We start from the raw sequence: 25,497 nt of genomic DNA, 5'->3' as shown, positions 1-25,497 counted from the left end.
GCCACTGTGATGCCTTATGTCCCATCACGAAAGGCCACCTGTAAAAAGAAAAAGTCTTGGTTAAGTGTTTCTCTTTTCTCTTGTGCTCTTTCTGTGGCTTTTCATTCACTGTCCCTCCTCTCTGGTACTGTAAATGTATGCAGGTGAGAGCAAGAAACATGACATTACTTCCACCCTTGATTCCTTATGTCCATTGCTGAATGGACACATGTAAAGAGAAAAGGAAGAGGCATGGCAGACTGCTGACACTGAAGGAAGTTGTGAGACAGTAGTAGTATCAGCAGTCTGAGTGGTTAGCCAGCACAGGTATTGGACACATCAGATGCCCTCGAGTTCCACTTAAGTCCCATGCCTGTCCTGGGTTCATTAGTGGGGTGGGGGTCCTTACCCTGCTTTTTCTCTTTACATGTGCCTTTTCTGTGTCCCCTTGTCAGTTTCCATTCATGCATTATTTCAAATATGGCAAGAATGTATCTGTTCACAGTGATTTCTGCCTACTGCCAATCTGATGGTGTGTGCATCAGTGGGTGTCATATCTAGACACCATGACCAGGATCCGCCACATAACCCACGCACTCAGGTCACTCCACAACAAGTACAAATATGACTCTGTCATTTTCCATGTTGGTGTGAACAACCTGAGATGTACCTCCCTGGACTACATGAAAAGAGACATGGAAGAGCTCTCTGATCTTGTAGCCCAGGCAGGTATGACCCTAGCCCTGAGTAGCATTCTGCCATCACCCAGAATGATGCCGCAGTACAAGGACAAAATGATTGACTTCAACAATTGGCTAAACTTCTGGTGCCATTCTAAGGGGATCCAGTATCTGTCTGCCTGGGATGACATGGTCGACAGACCATGATGCTTTGCCAGAGATGGCTTTCACCTGTCACCCCTGGGATTCCAGATACTGGCTAAGGTTCTTGCTGCCCCTATAGTGCCTTTTTTAGGCAAGGTTCAAATATCAAATTCACCACCGTAACAAGAACAGGCAAGCAAAAACTGAGGGTGATGCTACTCAATGCAAGAAGTCTAAATCTCAAAATGCGCTCCCTCAAGGCACTCCTTAAAATGAAGAACATCGATATCTGTGCAGTGACTAAGACCTGGTTCAAGGCTCCAGAGAGCACCACTGCACTACCAGGCTATAACTCATACCACACTTTTCGGCCATGTAACCTGGACCGGAACACCAAAGGCAGAGGTGTGTCCATATTCATTAAGGATATCCACACCTCCAGGCTAGTTGCTCAGCATAATGCAGCCGAGGTTATCCAAGTGCAACTAACTCTGGGCAAAACTGCAATCCAAATTGTAGCTTGCTACAGATCACCCACCATGCCCCAGGGTTCACACTCCTCTTTTCTTGATGTACTGGAAAATATTAGGGTTCAACCAAACACTCTAATAATGGGTGATTTCAACTACCCCACCATTAACTGGGAAAACTACTCATGTACCAATTCCTTCACTCAACGCTTTCTGGAATTCATAAACTCCAATGCCCTGGATCAACTTATCCACACCCCCACCAGGGGCAACAATATCCTAGATTTAGTAATTACCAATATGAGTGACCGGTGTTCCACACCTGAAGTTAATGCCTCATTGGTCCGATCCGACCATAAACTAATTACCCTAGATATCCACATCCTGCCTCCACCCCCCCATTAAGGAAACCATGGTAAAAAATTTCTCCAAAGCCAGCTTCATGCTTCTTAAGACAGAAGTGGTGAACTTCATGACATCCATGCAGATGGACAATACAGTTACGACTACTGAATCCTACACAACTGCACTTTATAAGCACTTACATGAGTGCATGGATCACGCTATCCCAAACAGAACCAAGACGCTATCCTCCACAAAAAGGAAGACAATCTGGTGGTCCCCTGCCATAAACAAACTGGAAAACAGAAGGAAGAAACTCTTGCAAAAGAGAGTAAAATCCCACGAGGGGAGGAGCTCCCTGGTCAGCCTCAGTAAGAAGCTGCGATCCCTGCTAAAATCCTCCAAAGCTAGTTACAAAAACAAAATCGCCACTGATTCTAAAGACAACCACAAAGCATTCTATAGCTATGTCAAGAATCTGAATGGCAACACTCAGATCTGCTCTGAGTTACAGCACAATGGCACTAAATATACAGACCCAACTGATATTGCCAACATCCTGGCAGATAGGTTCAGTGCTAACTTTACCCCCTTCTCACCCCCTATACCAGAAGAATGCAAAGTTCCTGTAATCACGGCTGCACAGGTAAAAACCACACTCTCCAAAGCCAAGAACACAGCATCCAAGGGACCAGACAACATCCCAGGCTGCGTTCTACACGAACTACAGAATGAACTGGCACCCCACCTAATTACCATGTTCAACCATAGCCTCACCTCAGGCTTTGTGCCTGCTGAATGGCACACAGCAACGGTTATCCCACTCCACAAGGGGGGAGCCACCGCGGACACCGGGAACTACTGCCCCATTAGCCTGATGAGCCTGGTATGCAAGGCCATGGAACATCTCATCATGGAACTTATAAACAAAGACATTGGTAATCTCCAAACTCTGGATCCCACCCAGTTCGGGTTTGTAAATGGCAGATCATGTCTCCTAAACCTGATCGACTTCTTTGAAGCAGTCACCAAAGCCATAGACAAGGGTAAGGTGGTTCACACACCCTGTCTAGATCTTGACAAGGCTTTTGACTCTATCCCCCACTCTGGAATTATAGATACTCACTAAACTAGGTATAAATCCCTATGTTACAAGATGGGTTGCCAACTGGCTCCCTGACAGAACCCACACTGTGAAAGTAGCAGACTCCAAATCCGACTTCAGAACAGTGACAAGTGGTGTACCACAGGGTTCAGTCCTGGGTCCTCTCCTGTTTGGTATCTACTTCTCTGAAGTACAGGCTAACACAGAAGGTCTTTGGCTAATGAAGTTCGCAGATGACTGCAAACTAGGAGCCATAATTGAAACTCCTAACGATGTGGACATCCTACAAAAGGGCCTCACTGAGACAGATGCCTGGTGTCAAAGCCATGGCCTCAAGCTCAATGCCAAAAAGTGCATTGTCATCCCCTTTGGTAAAACCTCTATACCCATGAACTACAACATAGGCGGTAGTATACTTAACACTGAAAGTGTGATAAGAGACCTTGGAACACAGGTGGACAGTAATCTCTCCTTTGATAATCACATCGCCACAGTAGTCAGGAAATCCTTCTATGTGGCACACCTCATCACAAAAGGTTTCTCATCCAGAAAAAAAGAAGTCATTGTTCCCCTCTACTCATCACTCATTAGACCCATTATAGAGTACAACGCCCCTTTTGGTATGTACCTCACAAGGCATCTACAACAACTGGAAAGGCCGCAGAAATACCTCTCAAAGAGGATTACCAGCCTCAAACAGATGCCCTACGCAGACCGTCTCAAAAAACTCCAGCTTTACTCCATCGCATATCACCTACTCAGAGGTGATCTCTGCCTAACATACAAAGCTATGTCAAACCCAGAGCTGTTGGACATGCTCCACTTGAAGAAATCTCAATCCCTCTGAGCTACGTGCTCTAGGGACCTAAACCTTGTCACCACAATAAACAGAACATGCCAAAGGGATAGATTCCTGTCCCAGAGACATCCCATACTCTGGAATAAACTACCTATCTATATCAAACAAAGCTCCTCATTAGCACTCTTCAAGAAAAATCTTGATGATTGGATGGGAAACAGGAAATTCACCCCAGGGATCACCTCTGTGGCTCTGCTTGACAGTGGCACAGGAAAATAATTTTCTTGGGTGGCAAAAGCCAGGGTACCTTTTTGGCTGGGCTTGTATAGGCTCCAGGGCTAATAGCCTAGTACCTACTTTTGAACCTATGCACCTATGACTCTTAGGATCATCCTGGATGGCAGTGGGGTACTTGGGGACTATTTGGTTCAGTACCACTGTGCTACTTTCCTGGATATGCATGGTTTCAAGGGTGCAACTCTGATGCCTTCAGTCCCTCCTCAAAAGGCCACTTTCAAAAAGAAAGCGACTTGATACGTCTTTTTCTTTTCTGATGTGCTCTTTATGTGGCTCTCCTTTCACTCTCCCTCCACTCTGATACAGTGCATGTATGTAGATCAGGACAAGAAACATTACATTACTTCCACCCTTGATTCCTTATGTCCATTGCTGAATGGACGTATGTAAAGAGAAATGGCAGAGGTAAGGCAGACGGCTGACACTGAAGGAGGTCATGAGACAGTAGTGGTATCAGCAGTCTGAGTGGGTAGCCAGCACAGCTATCAGACACATCAGATGCTCTCAAGTGCCACTGAAGTCCCATGTCTGTTCTGGGTTCATTAGTGGAATGGCAGTCCTTACCCTGCTTTTTCTGTTTACATGTGCCCTTTCTGTAGCCCTTTGTCAGTATCCATTCAGCAGTATGTTGGATATACCAAGAAAAAGTATGTTTACAGTGATATGTGTCTACTAATAATCAGATAGTGTATGTGAGCTGCTGGTTTTCAGGTTCTTAGGTATGTACCTCTGCATCATCTTTGAAAATAATGAACCAAAATAATAATGCCTATGTAGATAGCAGTAAAAATTCCAACAGTAAAACAAGGTAATGCACATTATATGCATATACATGTCGTAGTAATGCAATAAATCCCTCAGACAGCATCAGTAACTGACTTGCATTTCTTCCCTGTGCAGGTACTTCAACCTTGTGACAGTGACATGGCTTCAAGAACAGGGGAATGACAGGTGAGAGTGTGGATGTGTGGTCATTCCTACATTCACTGGGCTGCCAGACATACCTCCAGAAATAAATACTACAACTTGAGCTTCCCCACATCTAGTGTGAAGGTACACTGGATTTCAAGAAGAGGTATGCACTGGAGTAGACTCCTGCAGCTGTTGGAAGAGAAGTGTTCCATCTGCCCTGAGCCTGACATTCTTGTCTTGCACATTGGAGGAAATGATGTCATCACCCATCCCCTTGGAAAGCTGAGATTTTTAAATGCATGCAGTCATGGTGGCCAGATTGTCATTTTGTGTGGTCTGACATAATTCCTCACCAGAACTGGAAACATGCCAACAGCCAACAGGCAGTGCACAAGGCCAGACAGTTACAGAACTGGTTCATGCGTGGAATGATGCTTAGGATTGGCGGATCAACAAACAGGCATAACAGCATCACTGTAGAAGATGATCACATTTTCAGGAATGATGGAGTTCACCTAAATAAAGATGGCATTGACCTGTTCTTGACTGATCTGCATAATGGCATGACGGCAGCAATGCATGACATACTGGCAACATGCACCTAGTGACAAAAGATGGAAAACTACCATGACCAAGTACGAGCAGTATGGTAAGTGAAAGTCTATTACATTTCACGAAAACCTTTTTCACTACTTAGAACACAGCAAAAGAATTGTAATTGTACCTTTGCTAGAGAACATGTCAACATGCTAAGTAGTACCTCATTTGAGGACAGTGTTAGTCTTTACAACATGGTAAAAGAACTATGCCCATGGGCTGTACACATGTACAGATATCACAGTTTTTTAGTACTTAGGTTATGTAAGTATGACATTTTTTCATATTTTGGTAAATAATTTTGCTAGGGAAGTTGTCAACATGCTAAGTAATATCTCATTTTGAAGACAGGGTTAGTCCTTACAACATGGTAAAAGAACTGTGCCCATGAGCTATACACATGTACAGATGTCACCGTTTGTTTAGGACTTGAGTTATGAAAATTATGACATTTTTTTCAGATTTTGGTAAATAACATTGCTGTCGAACTTGTCAACATGCAAAGTAATGCCTCATTTTTAAGCCAGTATTAGTACGTACAACATAGTAAAAGGACTGTGTCTGTATGTTGTACACATGTACAGATATCACAGTTTGTTTAGGACTAAGGTTATGAAAATTATTTTTTTTTCATATTTTAGTAAATGACTTTGCTAAGGAAAGATGTCAATGTGCTAACTAATATCCCCTTTTGAAGGCAGTATTAGTCCTTACAACATGGTAAAAGAACTGTGCCCATGTGCTGTACACATGTACAGATATCACAGTTTGTTTAGGGCTTAGGTGATGAAAATTATGGATTTTTCATATGCTGGTAAATAACTTTGTGAGGGAGCATGTTAATGTGCTAAGTAATACCTCATTTTGAAGACAGTATTAATAGTTACAACATGTTAAAGAACCGTGTGTGTATGCTGTACACATGTACAGATATTACAGTTTGTTAAGAACTTAGGTTATGGAAATTATGATTTGTTTTCATATTTTGGTAAATAACTTTGCAAGGGGCATGTCAATGTGCCAAGTAATACCTCATTTTGAAGACAGTATTATTCCTTATAACATGGTAAATAACCATGTCTGTATGCTGTACACAAGTACAGATATCAGAGTTTGTTTAGTCTTGTAAGCTTATGAATATCATACATTTGCCATATTTCTCATTATTATGCCCATATCTTTGCAAGGGAGCATGATGGTGACACACATGATGCACCATTCTGAAGGTGACATTGAGCCACACAACGTATACACTGATATGTAGTCTTTGTCTGTTACAGTAGATGAGATATTATGCCTTGTTTATTTATCAGTTATGATAAATATAATATTAATCATATTCCTGTGAATATCTCAGTAAAGGAGCATCACACAGTAAAGGTTAAGGTATCATTTTAAAGTTGAGATTCAGACAAACAAATTAACTACAAATTGCATGAGTCTACATGGTACTTTCTCCAAAGATATGGTGATTCATTTTACCAAAAAGGTACAAAATATGCATAAAATCAGCATTTCTTAGCAAATATTTAAAAATGGCTTAGATACACACTATCAACATCTACTCTGTTGGGAAGATCTGTGTCTGCTGAACAACTTTCACATTCACATTATTAGTTTAACTCATGGTTAAAGAGTTATGAACATTTGTCTTCTGTATGGTATTACAAATGGACTATTTGAAAATGAGCTCAAGCTGCACTGTTGTTCCTATGGTGGAAGTAAGCAAGCAACATTTTCTGAGCTCTTCCAAAGTGAATGCGTTAATCATTTTCTTTTTCTTCCTTGTTATTTGTTGTGAACGTCTTCCTTTCTTTCTTTTTTGTTTCCTCCTAAACAAACTGGATCCTCAGATTGCTGAATACTTCCATCCAGAATTTCAAAGTTGTCAGGGGCATTGTCTTGTTCCATAGGGGTTGAATGATTTCTGCAGACAATAAATGCATCATTTCCTAAATGTGTTCTGTTTGTTCTATTGCTAACAATATTTAGTTCATCAGTCCAGTCATTAATATATGAACCAACAGTTCTCCAAGCCATGGCAATTGCACAAGTGCAACCATCATCATCATCATTAAATCTAGATTTACTTCTAACAATGGTAAGCAAATCATCCAACTTTTGGCATGAGGAACACAGGTCACCAGTGTTATCAGCTGTTACCTTTAAATATGCATAGCATTTATTACACTGTACAATATATTTGTGCATTAGCAAATCGTTAATTGCATAGTCATTTAAGGAATCCATATTCAGCTTCAAATGAATAAAATATTGTAAAAGAAAAGAATAATCAAAAACAGTAACCACAGAATTCAAAGAGAACTTAAATCAACTTCTATGACAAAAAAATCACTCCTTCTGCAATTCGTATGGGGTTACATGGATTGGAAAAATATCTAAATATGATTGTAGATTATTTTTTATAAGACCCCATTGCTCCTACTACTATTGGAACTGTCTGAGTGTCTTTCTTCCACACTGCTCTCATTTCTGCCTGCAGATCCTGATATTTATGACTTTGTGTCTCTCTGTACACAACACACTGTATTCACTGGGTATGGCAGTTTCAATGGTCAATGCTACTTTTGTCTTCTGTTCATCGACTACTATATCTGGTTTTCTAGCATCTGTCTTTTGAACTGTTGGTAATGGGTGATCCGATCTGATATAAACTCACCATTTTCTCTGATGCTTGGTGGCTCATGTTTCCAGTGTTTTTCAGCCACTTCATTATCATAATGTTTGCAAAATACCCAGTGCAACAGTTTTGCCACATTATTATGCCTTTCCATATACAGTCCTTCTGCCATTAGTATGTCACAACCAGCAACGAGGTATGTGACTGTTTCCAATTTGGTTTTACAAAACCGACATTTGTCTGTTTCTCCCACATGTTCAATGGACTTTGTAAACTAGCATGTACGTAGCCCACTGTCTTGAGCTACCAGTATTAACCTTTCATCTCTTGGTTTGAATTTGCCTCTCCTTAACCATTCCTGCATTCAATCCTGATCGACATGAGATTCTTCCAGAAGTTTTCTATACTTGCAACAATATTTATGTATTTTTCACATTTCTTGACTTCTCATCTGGTCCTTCATCTTATATTGTTTCTTTTTTTTTTTTGGTGCATTCAGTTGCTGCCTGATTTTTATTTGCTTCTGTTTTGATTTCCATTCCTGCTTGACGCTGATATGCTTCTGCTAGATTAAGCAGAGAAGTCATCTTAGATTTATTCTCCTCATGTTTCAAAACTTTCACTACTTGTGGGTCTTGTGAGGTCAGCAGATATGTGTGCAGTCCCACGATTGCAGATCTATACATGTAATCAGTTTCAAGGAGGACCATCCCTCCTTCAGAAAGGGGAATATATAATCTTGCTATGCACTGATTTGTATAAATCATTTGGTGAGCATGAAGCATTCTTCTTGTTTTCCTGTCTGATCTATCCAATATGTTTTGGAGCCAGTCAATCACTCCAAAACTGTAAGTTAGGACAGAAAGAGCAAAATTGGTTTATAGCTTGAATTTTGTTCCTGATGTCAGCATTGTTTTCAGGATTAATTTAAGTATTCTAAAGTATTCCTTACTAAGTTTTATTTGCATTTGTTTATGTTTTACTGTTGACCCTTCATCAATTCCCAAATATTTATACACTCCCTCTTGCTCAAGTTCTTTTATATCACATTCTTGTCCCAAACTGATGTTTTCCTGGTGCTGCAGTTTTCCTTCTTTAAAGGTTGCTTTTGCACATTTATCAAGACCAAATGACATTCTTACATCATCTGAAAAAGTATTGACAACTTGCTGTTGTGCTTTCAGTTCCTCATTTGATGAGCTATATAGTTTTAAATCATCAACAAAGAGAAGATGAGAAGTCTTAACACTTTGTTGTTTTCTAGGAACCGAATTATAGCCATAGCTTAGACTGTTACATAGACAGCTTAATGGGTTAAGGGCAAGACAGAATAGCAGTGGTGAAAAACAGTCTCCCTGGAATATCCCCCTTTGCCACATTATTATGCCTTTCAGTATACAGTCCTTCTGCCATTAGTGTGTCACAGCCAGCAATGAGGTGTGCGACTGTTTCCATTTCGATTTAAAAAAAACTACATTTGTCTGTTTCTCCCACATGTTCAATGGACTTTGTAAACCAGTGTGTATGTAGATCACTATCTTGGGCCACCGATATTAACCTTTCATTTCTTGGTTTGAATTCACCTCTCCTTAACCATTCCTACATTCGTTCCTGATCAATATGAGTTTCTTCCAGACGTTTTCTATACTTGCAACATATTTTTGCATTTTCCAAATATCTTGCCTTTTCATCTGGTCCTTAACATTTTGTTTTTTGGCACATTCAGTTGCTGCCTGATTTTTATCTACCTTTGGTTTGATTTCCATTCCTGCTTTTTTTGCAGCTGTAGAAGTGCTTAAAACAAAGAGCTCCTACAACCATGATCTTTGCAAGGCTCTTCCTGCCCCAATCCCCACCCCTTCCATGAATTTCAGCCAATTGCTGCACAAATTAAGGCACCCAGACATAACAGTTAGCAGCTTTGCCTGCAGGTATGGGTTGGCGATGTAACTGAATTGCCAAGCCGGAAGTAATTGTGGCTTTTCCACGGCAATTCAGTGTGATTGCACAGCAGGCAATGGGATGAGGCAGCTCATCCCATGAGTGTCCCACTGACAATGGGATGGGTGGCAACCTTATTCCCAAATATTTATACACTCCATCTTGCTCAAGTTTTTTTATACCACATTCTTGTCCCAAACTGATGTTTTGTTGGTGCTGCAGTTTTTCTGCTTTAAAGGTTGCTTTTGCACATTTATCAACACCAAAAGACGTGCCCCGGATTCAGCAAACTTCCGTGCAAGAATAAGCTGTTCCTGTGCAGCACGGCACCGCACCATGAATATTCATGAAGGCATGCTGCCATGCACTAATATGGACATGGTTCTGTGTGTGAGTGCAGAGGGTGTATCTGTGTAGTGCATGGACGCTAAACACACACACTGCACTCAGAAAGTGCCATACAGTACTAAATAGATCTAACTAACTAAATGTAAAATAAATCATTTCAGTGTCTGCAGACACTGAAATAAAACCGGCAAACAGGAAAGCAATACAGGGGGTGTGTCACAGCTTATGTGACACACCCCCTGTATTGCTAAAGCACCGTACAGCACATTGGCATTTTGCAGAAGTAGGAAATGTGTGCAAATGCACACTGTACCTGTCAACCATACAGATTTTTGCAGAATGTCCATATCTACATACCTCTCAACCTCTTAATGCCAGAAATCTGTACAAAGCTCAAGAAAATGGGGGGAAAAATTTGGACATATTTTAAATATTCCCTTATAAACTAAGTTGCTAGAGAGTAACATGGTTAGTTTTAACATTCTTAAGGATTTTAAGTCTGAAACTCAATTGTTATGTCATTATTTCGTGACTTCAGTCCTGAGATCATCCCAGTGACTTGCCAGGAAAAAAGAGGAACAGGCCAAAAATCTGGACATTTTGTCAAAAATCTGTACAGTTGAGATGTATGCAGATCTGTGCTCCAAATTCATGGTCCACAGTCCAGAACATGATAGTGATCTGGCAAACTAGTGGAAAACCATTTACAGTGAAGTGGAAAATAATGAGAGACATTTGAGTTCCAGACATCATACCCTTCAGAAAAGTCATGCTATATCAATGCCTGTTAGGCTATCAACTTTCTAAGTTTGTAAAAGCAATACACAGATAATGGCACAGAGAGCAATGTGCAACCCCCCACAGTAAATAAAAGTAAAACACATATGTAATTCTTTTTTTTCTGTCCGCAATAAAGTTTAAGCATAGCTGAGTGGGACTGCGTGTCGTGCAACTATGCTCAGCCTAGCTTACACATCCCAATGAGCTAAGTAGAAATATATGGCCATCACAGTGTAGCGAGAAATAGCATAGTGGTTAGAGCTTTTGCTTAACAAGCAGGTATTCGTGGTTCGAATCTCCATTAATTTTTATCTGTTAAAAAAACATGAAAATATATTTTGTTTCTCTAGGTAGTGAATAATATATATATTTGTTAACCAGGGTAGTGTTGTAGGTCCAAATGTGAGGTGTCAGTGTAGTACAGATGTGAAACCGCCATATAAACACAAGTGTTCCATACAGCACAGCCACAAAAGAATGCATTGTAATGAAACCACATAGGGGAATTTAATGGAAGGTAAATATACATATCATAATATGCCATTTATGAGGAATCAACCCCACAATGCTGATAGTCTGTAAAAGGAAAGCTGAACAATGCTAACTTGTGCTCAGCTATGCTTAGCCAGAATAAGCACTACTTATACATAACGTCTAAACAAGAACTAGCATAGCTAAGCAGATTTGTGCTCTGCTAAGCAGTGCTTAGCATCTAACCCTCTAAGAAGTGCTCAAACCAGCTAAGCGGGTTTGCCTGGTGCTTTGCTTAACTTAGCATATTCAAACTGTCCACTCTTGGCAAAGGGTGCGAAATCGGCCGTATTTGAACCTTGCAGGTGGGACTACAGGTCATAACCAGTTGTAGCTCCCCACTGTAGGCAGTATGGCTTGTATTGGAGAGGGTATGTGCTTTCGGGTGCAGTGCTGTGGCATACAGGAGTCCAAGGTCATGGTAGGACCCCTTGTTAAAAACCATGATGTAAGACTGCTGCAGGACCAGTACCAGGGCTCTCAATACAAAGCAGAGGCCTGGGAAAGTCTCGCCCGTGATCTCACCACTGCCACTGGCATCCCTTGGTCTGGTGGGCGGGTCCGGCACCACTATGCTGACTTGAAGCAGAGGAAGAGAGAGCTCTTGGACCAGTGGGTCCAAGAAGCATGGCAGAGGAATGATGTCCCAGGCATGTGTAAGTATTCATATCATTAGCTGTTTACCAAAGTCCAGCCTGTGTATGTGATGGATTGGTATGCATAAATGTTTCTCCATCTTCTTTACAGTGCCAGCTGAATGGGCTGCAATCCAGGAAGCATATGCAAGCAGGTTGTAAAGGCTGTATCGCGAGGCTGGTGAGTAACAAGCTAGCTTGTAGTATTCATACCAAATAAATATAAAGGAGTAGAATGTCACCTTGTGGTATTAAAATGGGTATGGGTTGTACTGAATAAACCAGACAATATTGCAGTAATAACCTCATATAGGTTATATATAAATAAAACTGTAACTGCCCGTCAATAAAATACAAAACCCCAAACTGGTTGAGTTTACTTTGGTATTGTATGAACTGAAATGTGTACAGGTTATGCACAGCAACTATAGCTCTGAAAGCATTAAACAATCAAGTCTCATCTGACAGTTAGTGTCTCTATAAGAAACAAGATTAACTGATATGAAATGTTTCATGCACCAAGATCTGATATCTGAATAGTAATGTTGTGTTAACCACTGTTTTTCACACTATGCTATGTCAAAAGGTATGTATAAGATTGTATGCATAAGAATGTCGTAATTACAAGGTCAGGTTGTACAACCAAGAGAGAGTTAGACAGAAAACATTCAAGGCAAAAACAGCAGTTTCTCAAAAGCTAGTTCTGATGAAACACAAACTTGTTGGGCTTTTTTGCAGAAACAGCCACAGTTCAAATCCCGGCAGTATTCTGATAGAAAGCAGTATGCATAATTTCACCTAGGATTTAGTAAATATGTGTAGAAACAGTCAGGTAGTGTTAACAGAAACTTCCTCCACAGGTCTTCCAGGTAAGAGAAGGTATAAAGTAGCTATGAGAAGGCTGCAGTTATACTGTGTCCAACACCCATGGTCCAACCCCAAGGCTGCATATGACAGCAAGATAAGTGCATACACCAAGTGGTCTCCCCCAACAAATGTTCAGAAGTGTCATGCTGTCGCAGCTACTGGTCTCTCTTGCCAAAAACCAGGGTGACTGATAGAAATCAAGACAGAGTATGGCAGTAGCACAAACACACACACACACACACACACACACACACACACACACACACACACACACACACACACACACACACACACACACACACACACACACACACACACACACACATTCACACACACATTCACACACACACACACACACACACACACACACACACACACACACACACACACACACACACACACACACACACACACAGTATGAGTGTGCATATGTAACTCTGACTATGTGAATATGGGTAGAAACAGTCAGGTAGTTTTAACGGAAATTTCCTCCACAGGTCTTCAAGGTAAGAGAAGGTATAAAGCAGCTATAAAAAGGATGTAATTATACATTGTGTACTTACATACCACTGCCCAATCCAAGACCATAAGTTGTTGTAATAATACCTGTAGAGTAATGATTAGAGTAGTGATCATTAAAGCTGTGATCACTGCAAGAATCAACATTAGTTAATTGACATGTCTCTCTCTCTCTCTCCCAATCTATCTTCACCAATAATCTAAACACATAAATGAATGAATATCTTTTCCACCAAACCTACCATTGGGACATGTGCTCTATTGTTCTACAAATGTTGAAATGTTTTCCAATTAATGTTCCCTGTTCAAATACTATCATTGGTGGTCTGTTGTTATCAATGTAAACTGCATGCCGGTGTAATGCCCACTGTGGTTTCATATATGCATGTGTTCTGTTTACTATGCAAATGTTCCAAATCTGTTGTTTTGGGTTAATGGGAAAACTCATCCATGCTGTTATAACAAACTGTTTAATGAGTTTACCATTACTAACCAACATATGTTCTAAAACTGCAACACCATAGCATGTCTGGGAAGGCTGATACCAGCAGATGTACCTCTCTTGCCTCATCTGGCCATGGCACTGGGCCCCAGCACATCTAGGACCAACCCTGGGACCTCCTTGTCTGCTGGTCCTACATCATCTTTGGGTGGAACCACCTCAGGGGATGGGGCACCCCCCCCCCGCTGGAGATGCAGACTGGATCCTGTCACCTGAACCAGGTCCAGAGTCTGGTGTGTAGCGAACTCCACAAAGAATTGGGAGGTCTGCTATGCCAGCTTGAGGGCCATGTGGTGCATTTAGAGGGTCAGCCTGCCCCTCCTGCTTAGCCCCAAGCACAGTCACCTTTGGGGCCATGAAGGTGCAGTGGTGACTGCCCATGGGTGGGGACCTCAGTCCCACTGTATCCATTTTGGGGCTCGTGTGCTTCTGATTACCAAACATTCCTCCCTGTCCAAGGTGTTTACCCCCACATGTGTCATATACCACCCCTTTATGCTGTCTTGTCTGTCTTCCTACCCAACCTATATTATTAACCTGTATTTTTAATGGATACACAGAAGTATATCATAGTGAATACACAGCAATTATGTGGGGGGCATAGCCCCCCACCCCCCAACTTTATATTCTCACTTCAGGGTCACACTGCAGTGGGGCAGGGGCAATATACCATTTTTGACCAAATGGAATTTGACCAAATGGGTTTTCAGTGAAATGCATTGTCGGTGAAGTGGGTTTCCTGAAATCATTTTCGACCAAATGTAATTCGACCAAAAGCAGTCTACATATATATGTATATATATCTATATATATATATATATATATATATATATATATATATATATATATATATGGGTCTATATTACATCAACGAATGATTAAATGTTTGAATCTCTAAAGGTCGACCTTTAGAGATCGAACATTTAAATGTTTGAAAATGTAAAAAAAAAAATTAAACAAAAAAAAAAAAGGAGCTGCTCCCCCCACACCCCCCACTACTTAAATATACCAATTCTGAGATCGCACATGAGTGTACTACAGTGCGGAAACAGGAAATTTCCCCTTTCCTGCACTGTAGTGCAATCTTGGAGTTGGTATATTTAAGTAGGGGGGTGTGGGTGGTGCAGGGTGGCTTGCCCCCTGCTTACACCCTTTGGTGTTTGCTTTTGTTACTTCGTTTTTTTTTTTTTTTTTTTTTTAAAGATTTTCGAACGATTAACTGTTTGATCTGTAAAGGTCGACCTTTACAGATTCGAATATTTAACCGTTTGTTGATCTAATATAGACCCTATATATATATATATATATATATATATCTATATCTATCTATCTATATATATATATATATATATATATATATATATATATATATATATATACATATATATATTTAGATATCTTCTGTCCTGGGTCCTCTCATGTTTAGTATCAACTTCTCTGAAGTCCATGCCAACATGAAGGGACTCTGGCTGGCAATATTTGCAGACAATTGAAGTTGGGAGCTGTTATTAACTACCCAAGTGCTGTTGGCATCCTACTGAAAGGCCTCAGTGAGACCAATGACTGGTGTCAGAGCCATGGCCTTAAGCTCAATGTCAGAAAATGTGTTGTCATCCCCTTTGAGGAAAACCCTGTTCCCATGAATTATCACATTGATGGTAGTCCCCTGAACAAAGAAGGTGTTATAAGAAATATGGGTACACAGGTTGACAGCAATGTCTCTTTTGACCACCACATTGCCACTGGGGTCAGAAAGTCCTTCTATGTGGCACATCTCAGTACTAATGCATTAGCATCCATGAAGGAAGATGTCATTGTCCCCCTGTACTCTTCTTGACAGAGTGACACAGTTTGTTTCAACATACATATTCTGATGGATGTGATGTAGGTAAATGAAATGTATGTCCTCATTTTCTGACAACAATCATATCATCAGAATGATTTACCAGAGAAATTAGAATAATCTGTAAAACAGACCAGAAATATGAGCAATAAATGTGGACATCCTGAAAGAATCCATCTAGTTGACAGGTATGCTCAGAACCCCTTGCTGCAATGAATATGGACCAAGGCTTACAAAGTGGTGGGTGGAAGCCATGAAATTGGGGATGTATCTGAAGTACTGGCATAGATAAGCTAACACAGTTGCTGTAGTAACACCATCCTGTGTGCTCTGACATATATTTAGTGAAATATCACAAGGAAATGAATTAGGGAATCTGCTATGGGTAATTACACATGTATTTGCAAATATATCAGGCACTACGGGGATGTAACAGCACTGACAAACAGACGCCAGTGTGAAAGTGCATACCCACAACCAACATCACCACAATGATAGTCACATACCAGTAAGTCATGTAAACAGTAGAGTATACGGGTGTATATTAGATCAACGAACATGTAAATGTTTGAGTCTGTAAAGGTCGACCTTTACAGATCAAACATTTACACGTTCAAAAATCTTTAAAAATAAAAAAAAAAACTAAGTAATAAAAACAAAAAACAAAGGGTGTAAGCAGGAGGGAAATCCCCCCTGCACCCCCACACACCCCCTGCTTAAATATACCAACTCCAAGATCGTGCTACAGTGTAATGAAGGGGAAATTTCCCGTTTCTGCACTGTAGTGCACTGATGTGCGATCTCGGACTTGGTATATTTAAGTAGCGGGGGGGTGTGGGGGTGCAGGGGGGCTTGCCCCCTTCTAAAATCCTTTTCTTTATTTTTGTTTTGCTTATTTTGTTTTTATTACATTTTCAAACATTTAAATGTTTGATCTCTAAAGGTCGACCTTTAGAGATTCGAACATTTAAACATTCGTTGATGTAATATAGACCCGAGTATATGGACTGTGTGAACAAATACATCATTGTTTGCCACTCACACACTAACCCTACATATACAATCCTAATTCTCAATGTAGTCTGAATCCTGACCTTGGTACAAGACATGTCTCAGTCTGCCCTTACAAACACATACAGCCAACAGATCAGCAAAAACTGGAGCAGCATGCACAGTCAGATAAAGAAGGAGCCATAAGACTTACATCCACCCCCCTCCATACACAGCCCAAATAACATGTACACATGTCATGTGTACACAATCATGGCAGTCTGTTAACAATGGCCAGACATACACAGGCCTCTCACATGTACAGTTCATCTCAGAATGTACAGGCTCAGGACTCCTATCTATGGCCTCTTCCCTGACATGTCTGTGGGTCTACTACATCACTGGGATGGCAGCAGGAATGAAGGCAAGAAATAATGATAATAAATATATCTGAGCCTCATTGAAATCTGGACAAAGCCTGACATCATTTGTGGACAGAAGTAAAAACACAGAGGTACACTGAACATATTGCTGTCATACATTGAGACAGTTGCAGGTGTTACTGGGTTTGCTGTACTATATTCTTAATGAGGAATATGATGTCAGAAATACCAATATATGTGAGTATTTTCTGACTGCATTCCCCAAAGTCCACAACTGGTTTTCCCAGGACATCAACTGTCTAGGGAACAGACAAAACATAACAGGCAAACAGTGTGCCAGTGGATAGGTATGTCAGAGACATATCACTGTCAGTTATGAAGTCACTCATTAAATGCATGTCCATACAAACCCTGTCAATCTATCAATCCACCACGTGTATAACAGCACTGATGACATAGAATCTGTTCACAGATCTGGGGATATGTCCCCCATGTTATTTGGCTGCCTCCACATATCCTGTCCTGTGACATATTGTCACTTACTGTATGTGAATCTGTAGCCCACCACCCCTGTAATTAAGGAATGTCTCATATGTCACAACTAGCAGCAGTGTCCAGGCCCATAGCACAATACGATGTGGGCACCTACATAGTGGTATGGCCTTAGCAATACCTGACATCTTCACATCTGTACAGAGGACAGACAGAAAGTAGATAGCCAGCAGGTTATGCATTAGGATGAATGTTTTGAAAGATAGAAGTCTGAAACTGAAAGGTATGCCATTACTACATGACAGCAGTCCTCAATGACATGTCCAAAAAACAGTAGTCTGCACTTAATATCATAATATCACATCAATATCCAATTGGCGATACATAAAAACATACAGCTCAAACACCAAGAAGAAGATAGTCAGTACTCAGAGTCCCAGCTTTGCATGCAGGGGTGTAGTTTTCTACTTTTACTTGGAAAAACACTGTTAAACATACTAACATAATGATACAATATGTGTTAAAATATTTTTGTCAACCAGTGCACTGTAGCTGGTATAACATGAAAGTGTGACTGCATATAACCTGGGATACTAGCCATGTATAAAACAAATACAAAGAAAAACGTTTGTGGTACTACCCATGCATACCCAGGTGTTACATACAGTATAGTCACACCCCTTGCTACTGTAATGACAACACATAGAAGCATGTTATGTACAGGAAGTTAAATACACTTATTAAAGATGTTATTACCCTGCTATTTTATCCGACTGGAATGTGAGCAGTGGTTACCAGGGCTAAGCTATGCTTAGCAGGTTTAAGCATTGCTTAAATGTTAATGCTAAGCAGATTTGCACACTGGTAAGTGAAGCCTACACGGTGTAAGTGCCTATTTGTTTAACCGTACGTTAGCACTGCCTACCATCATGCAAACCTACGCAAACACACTTAACACTGCTCAAAACTGCTTTAATCACACTGCATCCAACAGTCCTTCTTCTGCATAGCAACAACATGAACAGCCCTTGTAGGTTTTGAACCCAAGACCTTACACACTATAGCCAAAGCAATTTACCAGTCAGCCACCTCAGATGCTTGGCTTTAGGATGTTTTCTCAAACATATCCTTCTTTACAGCCTGTTTACAATAGGGAAGAGACACTGTGCAATTTGGAAGGATGGGTATTGACATATATATATATATATATATATATATATATATATATATATATATGTGTGTGTGTGTGTGTAAATCTGTGTGTGTGTGTGTGTGTGTGTGTGTACATATATTTATATGTCTCAAAATGCCCATACAAACCTATGCTGCTGATAGACCACCCATAACTGGGGCAGCATGCCCAATGGGATACAAAAGGACCCATGACACTCACATCTGCCCCCCCCACACAGTCCAAATAAATAAGTGAACAGTACACTGCTACAAAATCATGATAGGCCATACACAGTGGACATACAACAAACTCCTAGCAAAACAAGTAAAATGACTGAACATAGGAAAGAGAAATACAATCAGCCAGTAATTCACGCATGTTTATTATATTCTGATGTCTTGGCCAAAGCCTTCAAGGAGTAAAAGATCACAGAAAATACTTGCTTAATCACAAGAAGCAATTAACACTTAATTACATAATTAAATGAATAGCCTCCAGTTACACTCCTCATTTAAACCTCTAAGGGATAAACTATCACATTTAATATTAATACATCAATTCTGTACATAACAATTGTCATTTTATGAATGTTTCTTCAAACTGAGGATCAGACTTATTCCAAAACACTACCTTGGAACCCATTAATGTCTCCATGGTGAGATTTATTCAAATGTACAGCTATAGAACTGTCTTTTTTCTTATCAGTAATATGTCTGATATGTTCTAACAGCCTAGTTTTAAAACACGTATTACTCTCTCCCACATAACATATGTTACAAGGGCATCTAAGAGCATTCTCCATACACCAGCCTCTTGAACGTACAGACTCCAACATGATTTCCAGCCTTTCCACTCAGCAGGAATGACAGCACTAAATAATGATAGACCATTATACCTATTAAACTCCTTCTGTATGACATCTGGACAAAGCCTTATATAATTGGTACACAGAGGCCCAAATACATGACCATACTTGAGATATTGCTGTTATACACTGAGAAAGTTGCTGGTGTTACAGGGTTTGTTGTAACATATTTTTTCTGATGGATATAAAGTCAGAAAAACAAATGGCTGTTAGCATTTACTTATTGCAACCACCAGAATATGCAACTGGGGAACAGACCAAACATAACAGACTAACATATGGCCATTATGTGGCTAGCCCTACAGTTGCGAGCTATGCAGAGACAGAAATTTGTCAGACTGAAACTCATGCACAGATGTAGCATGTTCAGACAAACCCAGTTAATCTAGCAGTATTCCAGATATATAACAGCAATACTCACATTCTACCCCTAAGTCTTGAACCTTCTCCACCATTTATCTGGCTTGTCTCCACAAGTCCTGTTGTAAGAGGTATTAGCTCACACACCTCCAGGATGTCTTCCTCACAGGTAAGGGAAAGGGCCAACACCCACATGGAGTACTCAAAAAAAAAATTAAGCTTGTTTCCTGCCTTTCCTGTTAAGTGGTATAGACTATTTGTAGGCTTCTGAGCCCCCAAGCCCTTCTGTGTTGGAGGGAAGCCTTCTAGCTTAGTTTTTTTTTCTTATAACTAGCCAGTTTTCTAGTTTCAGCACTCAAATCTGTTTCTTTGATCTCAGCACTTGTTCAGAAAAAAAAATTCATCTGTTTTACTGTACTTGTGTTTCTACCTACTTTTTTTTACTTTTGCATCATCTTAAAAGTACTCAATTGTATTTATTACTGCTTGGTGTAACTCATTCTAAGCCTTTTGGTTTAAACACTTGGGCTTCAGACCAGTTGTTTTGCACTGAGAGGGTTTGTGGTCTGCACTGTAGTGGCAGAACAGGTAGCTTACATCCTTTTAGGTTGGGAACTGCTGATTGAGGGCTCAGTGTCTGTTATTCTAAAAGTGTATTAATTCTGGTTTAAGCACTTGGGCTTTCAGGCCAGTTATTTTACATTAAGAGGGTTCGTGGTCTGCACTCTTGTGGGAGGAGAGGCTGGACTCTGCCCTTCTGAGCTGGGAATTTCTGGTTGAAGGCTTATCGTGCATGCATATCTGAACTGCTTCTTACTGAAGTTGGTGCGCCTTGTTTGCTGTGGCATAGACTGGATTCGGGCCTGCTGGATCTAGCTTTGTTTGTGTAACTTGAGCACTAATCCAGGCATTTTCTAAAGTATTCAATTGTATTTATTACTGCCTGGTAGTAATTTGATTAAAGTGTAGCTATCATTCTAAGTCTTTTGGATTAAGCACTTGGGCTTCAGACCAGTTGTTTTACATTAGGAAGGTTTGTGGCATGCACTGTGGTGGCAGGGCAGGTAGCTTTCATCCTTCTAAGTTGGGAACTGCTGACTGAGAGCCCAGTGTCTGTTATTCTTAAAGTGTATTAGTTCTGGTTTAAGCACTTGGGCTTCAGGCCAGTTATTTTACATTAAGAAGGTTTGTGGTCTGCACTCTTGTGGGAGAAGAGGCTGGACTCTGCCCTTCTGAGCTGGGAATTTCTGGTTAAAGGTTTATAGTGCCTGAATATTTGAACTGTATCTTACTGAAATTGGTACACCTTGTTTGCTGTAGCATAGACTAGATCCAGGCCTGCTGAATCTAGCTTTGTTTATATGCTTGTTGTTTGTTTGCTTGTTATTTCCCTGGAACGCTAATTCCACCTAATGCACGGCTTCTCAGCGCTTTTGTGGATCACTAGTGATATCTGCATTGCTTACTGTACTTATTTTCTTGTTTCACTTGAAAGAAAGTTACTGTTTGTCGTTTTTGCATTTAAGTTACCTGTAACACATTGCACTTAAGTTACCTGGCACTTGCTCACTAAAGCAATTATATAAGTCAGCACTAAAAATTAAAAGCACTACAACCTCACTCCCCACTGGCCCTGGTTTTTAATTATTAAGGAATTCCCAATATTATTCTAGCATGTCCAAAGGTCAGTTGTCAATCTCCTCTCCGGTCCAGCTGGTGAATCTGGGAATCTTGAGGCAATGTTACAACTGCCTCATGTACACAGACAACCCTCTCCTTCTCCCAACAAATTCCAACACATGTGAGAGATGCAACCATATAGCCAAACTGGAGGCTAAGCTATCTCAACTCAGTACTGGCATAACCAGTCAGGAAGAGAAGGAAACCACACTCAGTACAATTCCAGTCTCACATAGACCTACCACGACAGCAAACCAAACACATAATCACACAAAAACATACTTGGAGGCTCTAAATAAAGATCTGCCGAAGCAGCAGAGACCTCCAAAGCAGACACCCAAGCAGCCGCTATCCCAAAACAAAACACGTGCAACACATATCTCACAAAGCCAGTGTGCCAAACAGTCACAGCCCTTAAGACTAAACAACACACCTGATACACTTGTAATAGGTGACTCTATCGTCAGGCACACTGACGTCCCGCTCACCAGGCTAAACAAAGAGAGGGTCACGGTGAGCAGCCTGTCAGGCGCTAGGATCCGCCACATAACACAAGCACTCAGGTCACTCCAAGGCAAGTACAAATATGACTCAGTCATTCTCCATGCTGGTGTGAATGACCTGAGATGTACCTCCCTGGACTACATGAAAAGAGACATAAAGGAGCTTTCTGAGCATATAGCCCAGGCCGGTATGACCCTGACCTTGAGTAGCATCTTACCCTCACCAAGAACGATGCCACAATATAAAGACAAGATGATCAATTTCAACAATTGGCTTAAGTACTGGTGTCATTCAAAGGGGATCCAATGCCTGTCAGCTTGGGATGATATGCTCAACAATCCATGATGCTTCGCTAGGGACGGCTTGCATCTGTCACCCCTGGGCTTTCGGATATTGGCCAAGGCTCTTGCTACCCCCATAGTGCCTTTTTTAGGGAAGGCTCAAAAGACAAACCCACCTCCATAGGTATCACAAGGGATAAGAATCTAAGAGTAATGCTACTCAACGCCAGTCTAAACCTCAAGATGCACGCACTTGAAACTCTCCTTAGCATGGAGAACATCGATATCTGTGCAGTAACAGAAACCTGGTTCAGGGCTCCTGAGAGCACCCCAGCACTACCAGGTTATACCTCATACCATGCTTTTCGGCCCCAAAACTTGGACCGAACCACAAAAGGAGGGGGAGTATCAATATTCACCAAAGATACCCACACCTCCAGGTTGGTGGCAAAGCACGAAGCATCAGAGACTATCCATGTGCAACTAACAGTGGGTAAAACTGCCTTGGTTACAGACCACCCTCCCAAACCCAGGAACCCCACTTGGCCTTCCTGAGAACACTGGAAAATATGAAGGTCTCTCCAAACACCATTATATTGGGCGACTTCAACTACCCAAACATAGACTGGGAGGATTACTCTAGCTCCAACACCCTAGCCCAAAGGTTCCTAGAATTTATAAACTCAAATGCTATGGAACAACTTGTTACCACTCCCACAAGAGGGGAAAACATACTGGACCAGATCATCACCAACATGGGGACTCTATGCTCCAGACTAGAAGTGTATCCCTCACTGGTAAGATCAGACCATAAACTAATCTCACTGGATATTCACATTCCGACCCCACCCCCTGCTCAGAAAACCACAGTGAAAAACTTCTCTAAAGCAAATTTCACACTCCTCAAAACTGAGGTGGAATACTTCAAAGCCCCCAGGCCTGTGGAAAATACGGCCCAGACCGCAGAATCCTTTATAAACGCATTCTATGAACACCTTCAGGAATGCATGGATCTTGCGATCCCAAATAAAACCAAGAACCAATCCTCCAAAGGCAGACGTCCTGTCTGGTGGACCCCAGCCATAAACAAACTATACAATAGAAGGAGGAAGCTACTAAATGATAGTGCAAAATTCCAAAAAGGGAAGGCATCACTGATCAGTATTAGCAAAAAACTACGGGCACACATAAAATTGTCTAAGGCTAGCTTCGAGAGAAAAAATGCACAGGACACTAAGGATAATCACAAGGCTTTCTTTAGTTATGTTAGGAACCTGGGTGGTAATTCCCAGATATGCTCAGAATTAGTCCAAAATGACAAAAAATACACCAAACCCACAGACATTGCCAACATCCTAGCTGACAGGTTCAGCGCAAACTTCTCCCCCCCTCCCCACCAAAAGGGCAAATATCTATCCCAGCAGAGTGCTGCCCCCCTGACATCTCAGATGCTCAGGTATGAGCCGCCCTCTCTAAAGCAAAAAACACAGCATCAATGGGACCAGATGGTGTCCCGGGCTGCATCCTACATGAACTCCAAGAAGAGCTAAACCCTAACATAAAACTACTGTTTAATCTCAGCCTTACTACAGGATATGTGCCCAAAGAGTGGCGTACAGCAACAGTGGTCCCTCTCCATAAAGGTGGTGCCTCAATGGATCCTGGAAACTATCGCCCCATAAGCCTGACTAGCTTGGTCTGCAAAGCTATTGAAAGGATCATCATGGACCTCATATATAAAGATATTGGGGACCAACAAACATTGGATCCTACCTAGTTTGGCTTTGTTAAGGGCAGATCCTGCCTGTTAAACCTGGTTGATTTCTTTGAAACAGTCACCAAGGCCATTGACGAGAGGAAGGTGGTCCACACAGCCTACCTGGACCTCGCAAAAGCCTTCGATACAATACCCCACTCGGGCATTATAGATAAGCTCACCAGCTTAAATATAAACCCCTATGTCACTAGATGGATTGCAAACTGGCTCAAGGACAGAACCCACATGGTTAGAATTGCTGGAGCCATGTCAGACTCCAAACCAGTTACAAGTGGTGTCCCACAAGGCTCAGTCCTGGGACCTCTCTTGTTTGGTATATATTTCTCGGATGTACAGGCTAACACGGAAGGACTGTGGCTGACCAAGTTCGCAGATGACTGCAAACTGGGCGCCATAATCGACTCTTCAGTCGACACAAGCATCCTTCAAAAGGGCCTCACAGAAACAGATAACTGGTGCCAGAGCAATGGCCTTAAGCTAAATGCCAAAAAGTGTATAGTCATCCCCTTTGGCAAAAACAAAGTGCCCACAAATTACCGCATAGGTGGTAATCCATTAAGTACAGAAGAAGTAATTAGGGACCTGGGGACCCAAGTTGATAGCAATCTCTCATTTGACAACCACGTGGCCAAAGTGGTTAGAAAAACATTTTATATAGCCCACCTAATCATGAAGGGATTCACATCTAGATCAGGGGACGTCATCATGCCTCTTTACTCATCCCTCATCTGGCCCATAATTGAGTACAATGCCCCTTTTGGGATGTACCTTACCAGACACCTGCAGCAACTGAAAAGACCCCAAAAGTACCTCACCAAGAGGATCAAAGGGCTCAAACAGATGCCATATGCTGCCCGGTTAAAGAAACTCCAGCTCTACTCAGTGGCGTACCGCCTGTTCAGAGGCGATCTGTGCCTGATGTATAAAGCCATGTCCAACCCGGAATTAATTGACATGCTGCACCTCAGAAAATCCAAATCTCATCGATCTACGCGCTCGAGAGACTTGAACCTCAGCACTGAAATAAATAGGACATGCTGGAGGGACAGATTCATAACC

At 41.3% G+C, this 25,497-nt stretch overlaps 1 protein-coding gene across 1 annotated transcript in view; it reads left to right on the top strand.

The window, feature by feature from the left end:
* Nucleotides 1–25,497, top strand: part of LOC122806094 (extracellular calcium-sensing receptor-like) — a 630,825-nt gene that overhangs the window by 482,306 nt on the left and 123,022 nt on the right. The window lies entirely within an intron of this gene.

Source organism: Protopterus annectens, chromosome 7.part0, assembly GCF_019279795.1.
Source record: "Protopterus annectens isolate FY-2018-M chromosome 7.part0, PAN1.0, whole genome shotgun sequence".
NCBI classification, from domain to species: domain Eukaryota; kingdom Metazoa; phylum Chordata; order Ceratodontiformes; family Protopteridae; genus Protopterus; species Protopterus annectens.
This window is presented reverse-complemented; position numbering and strand designations above follow the sequence as displayed.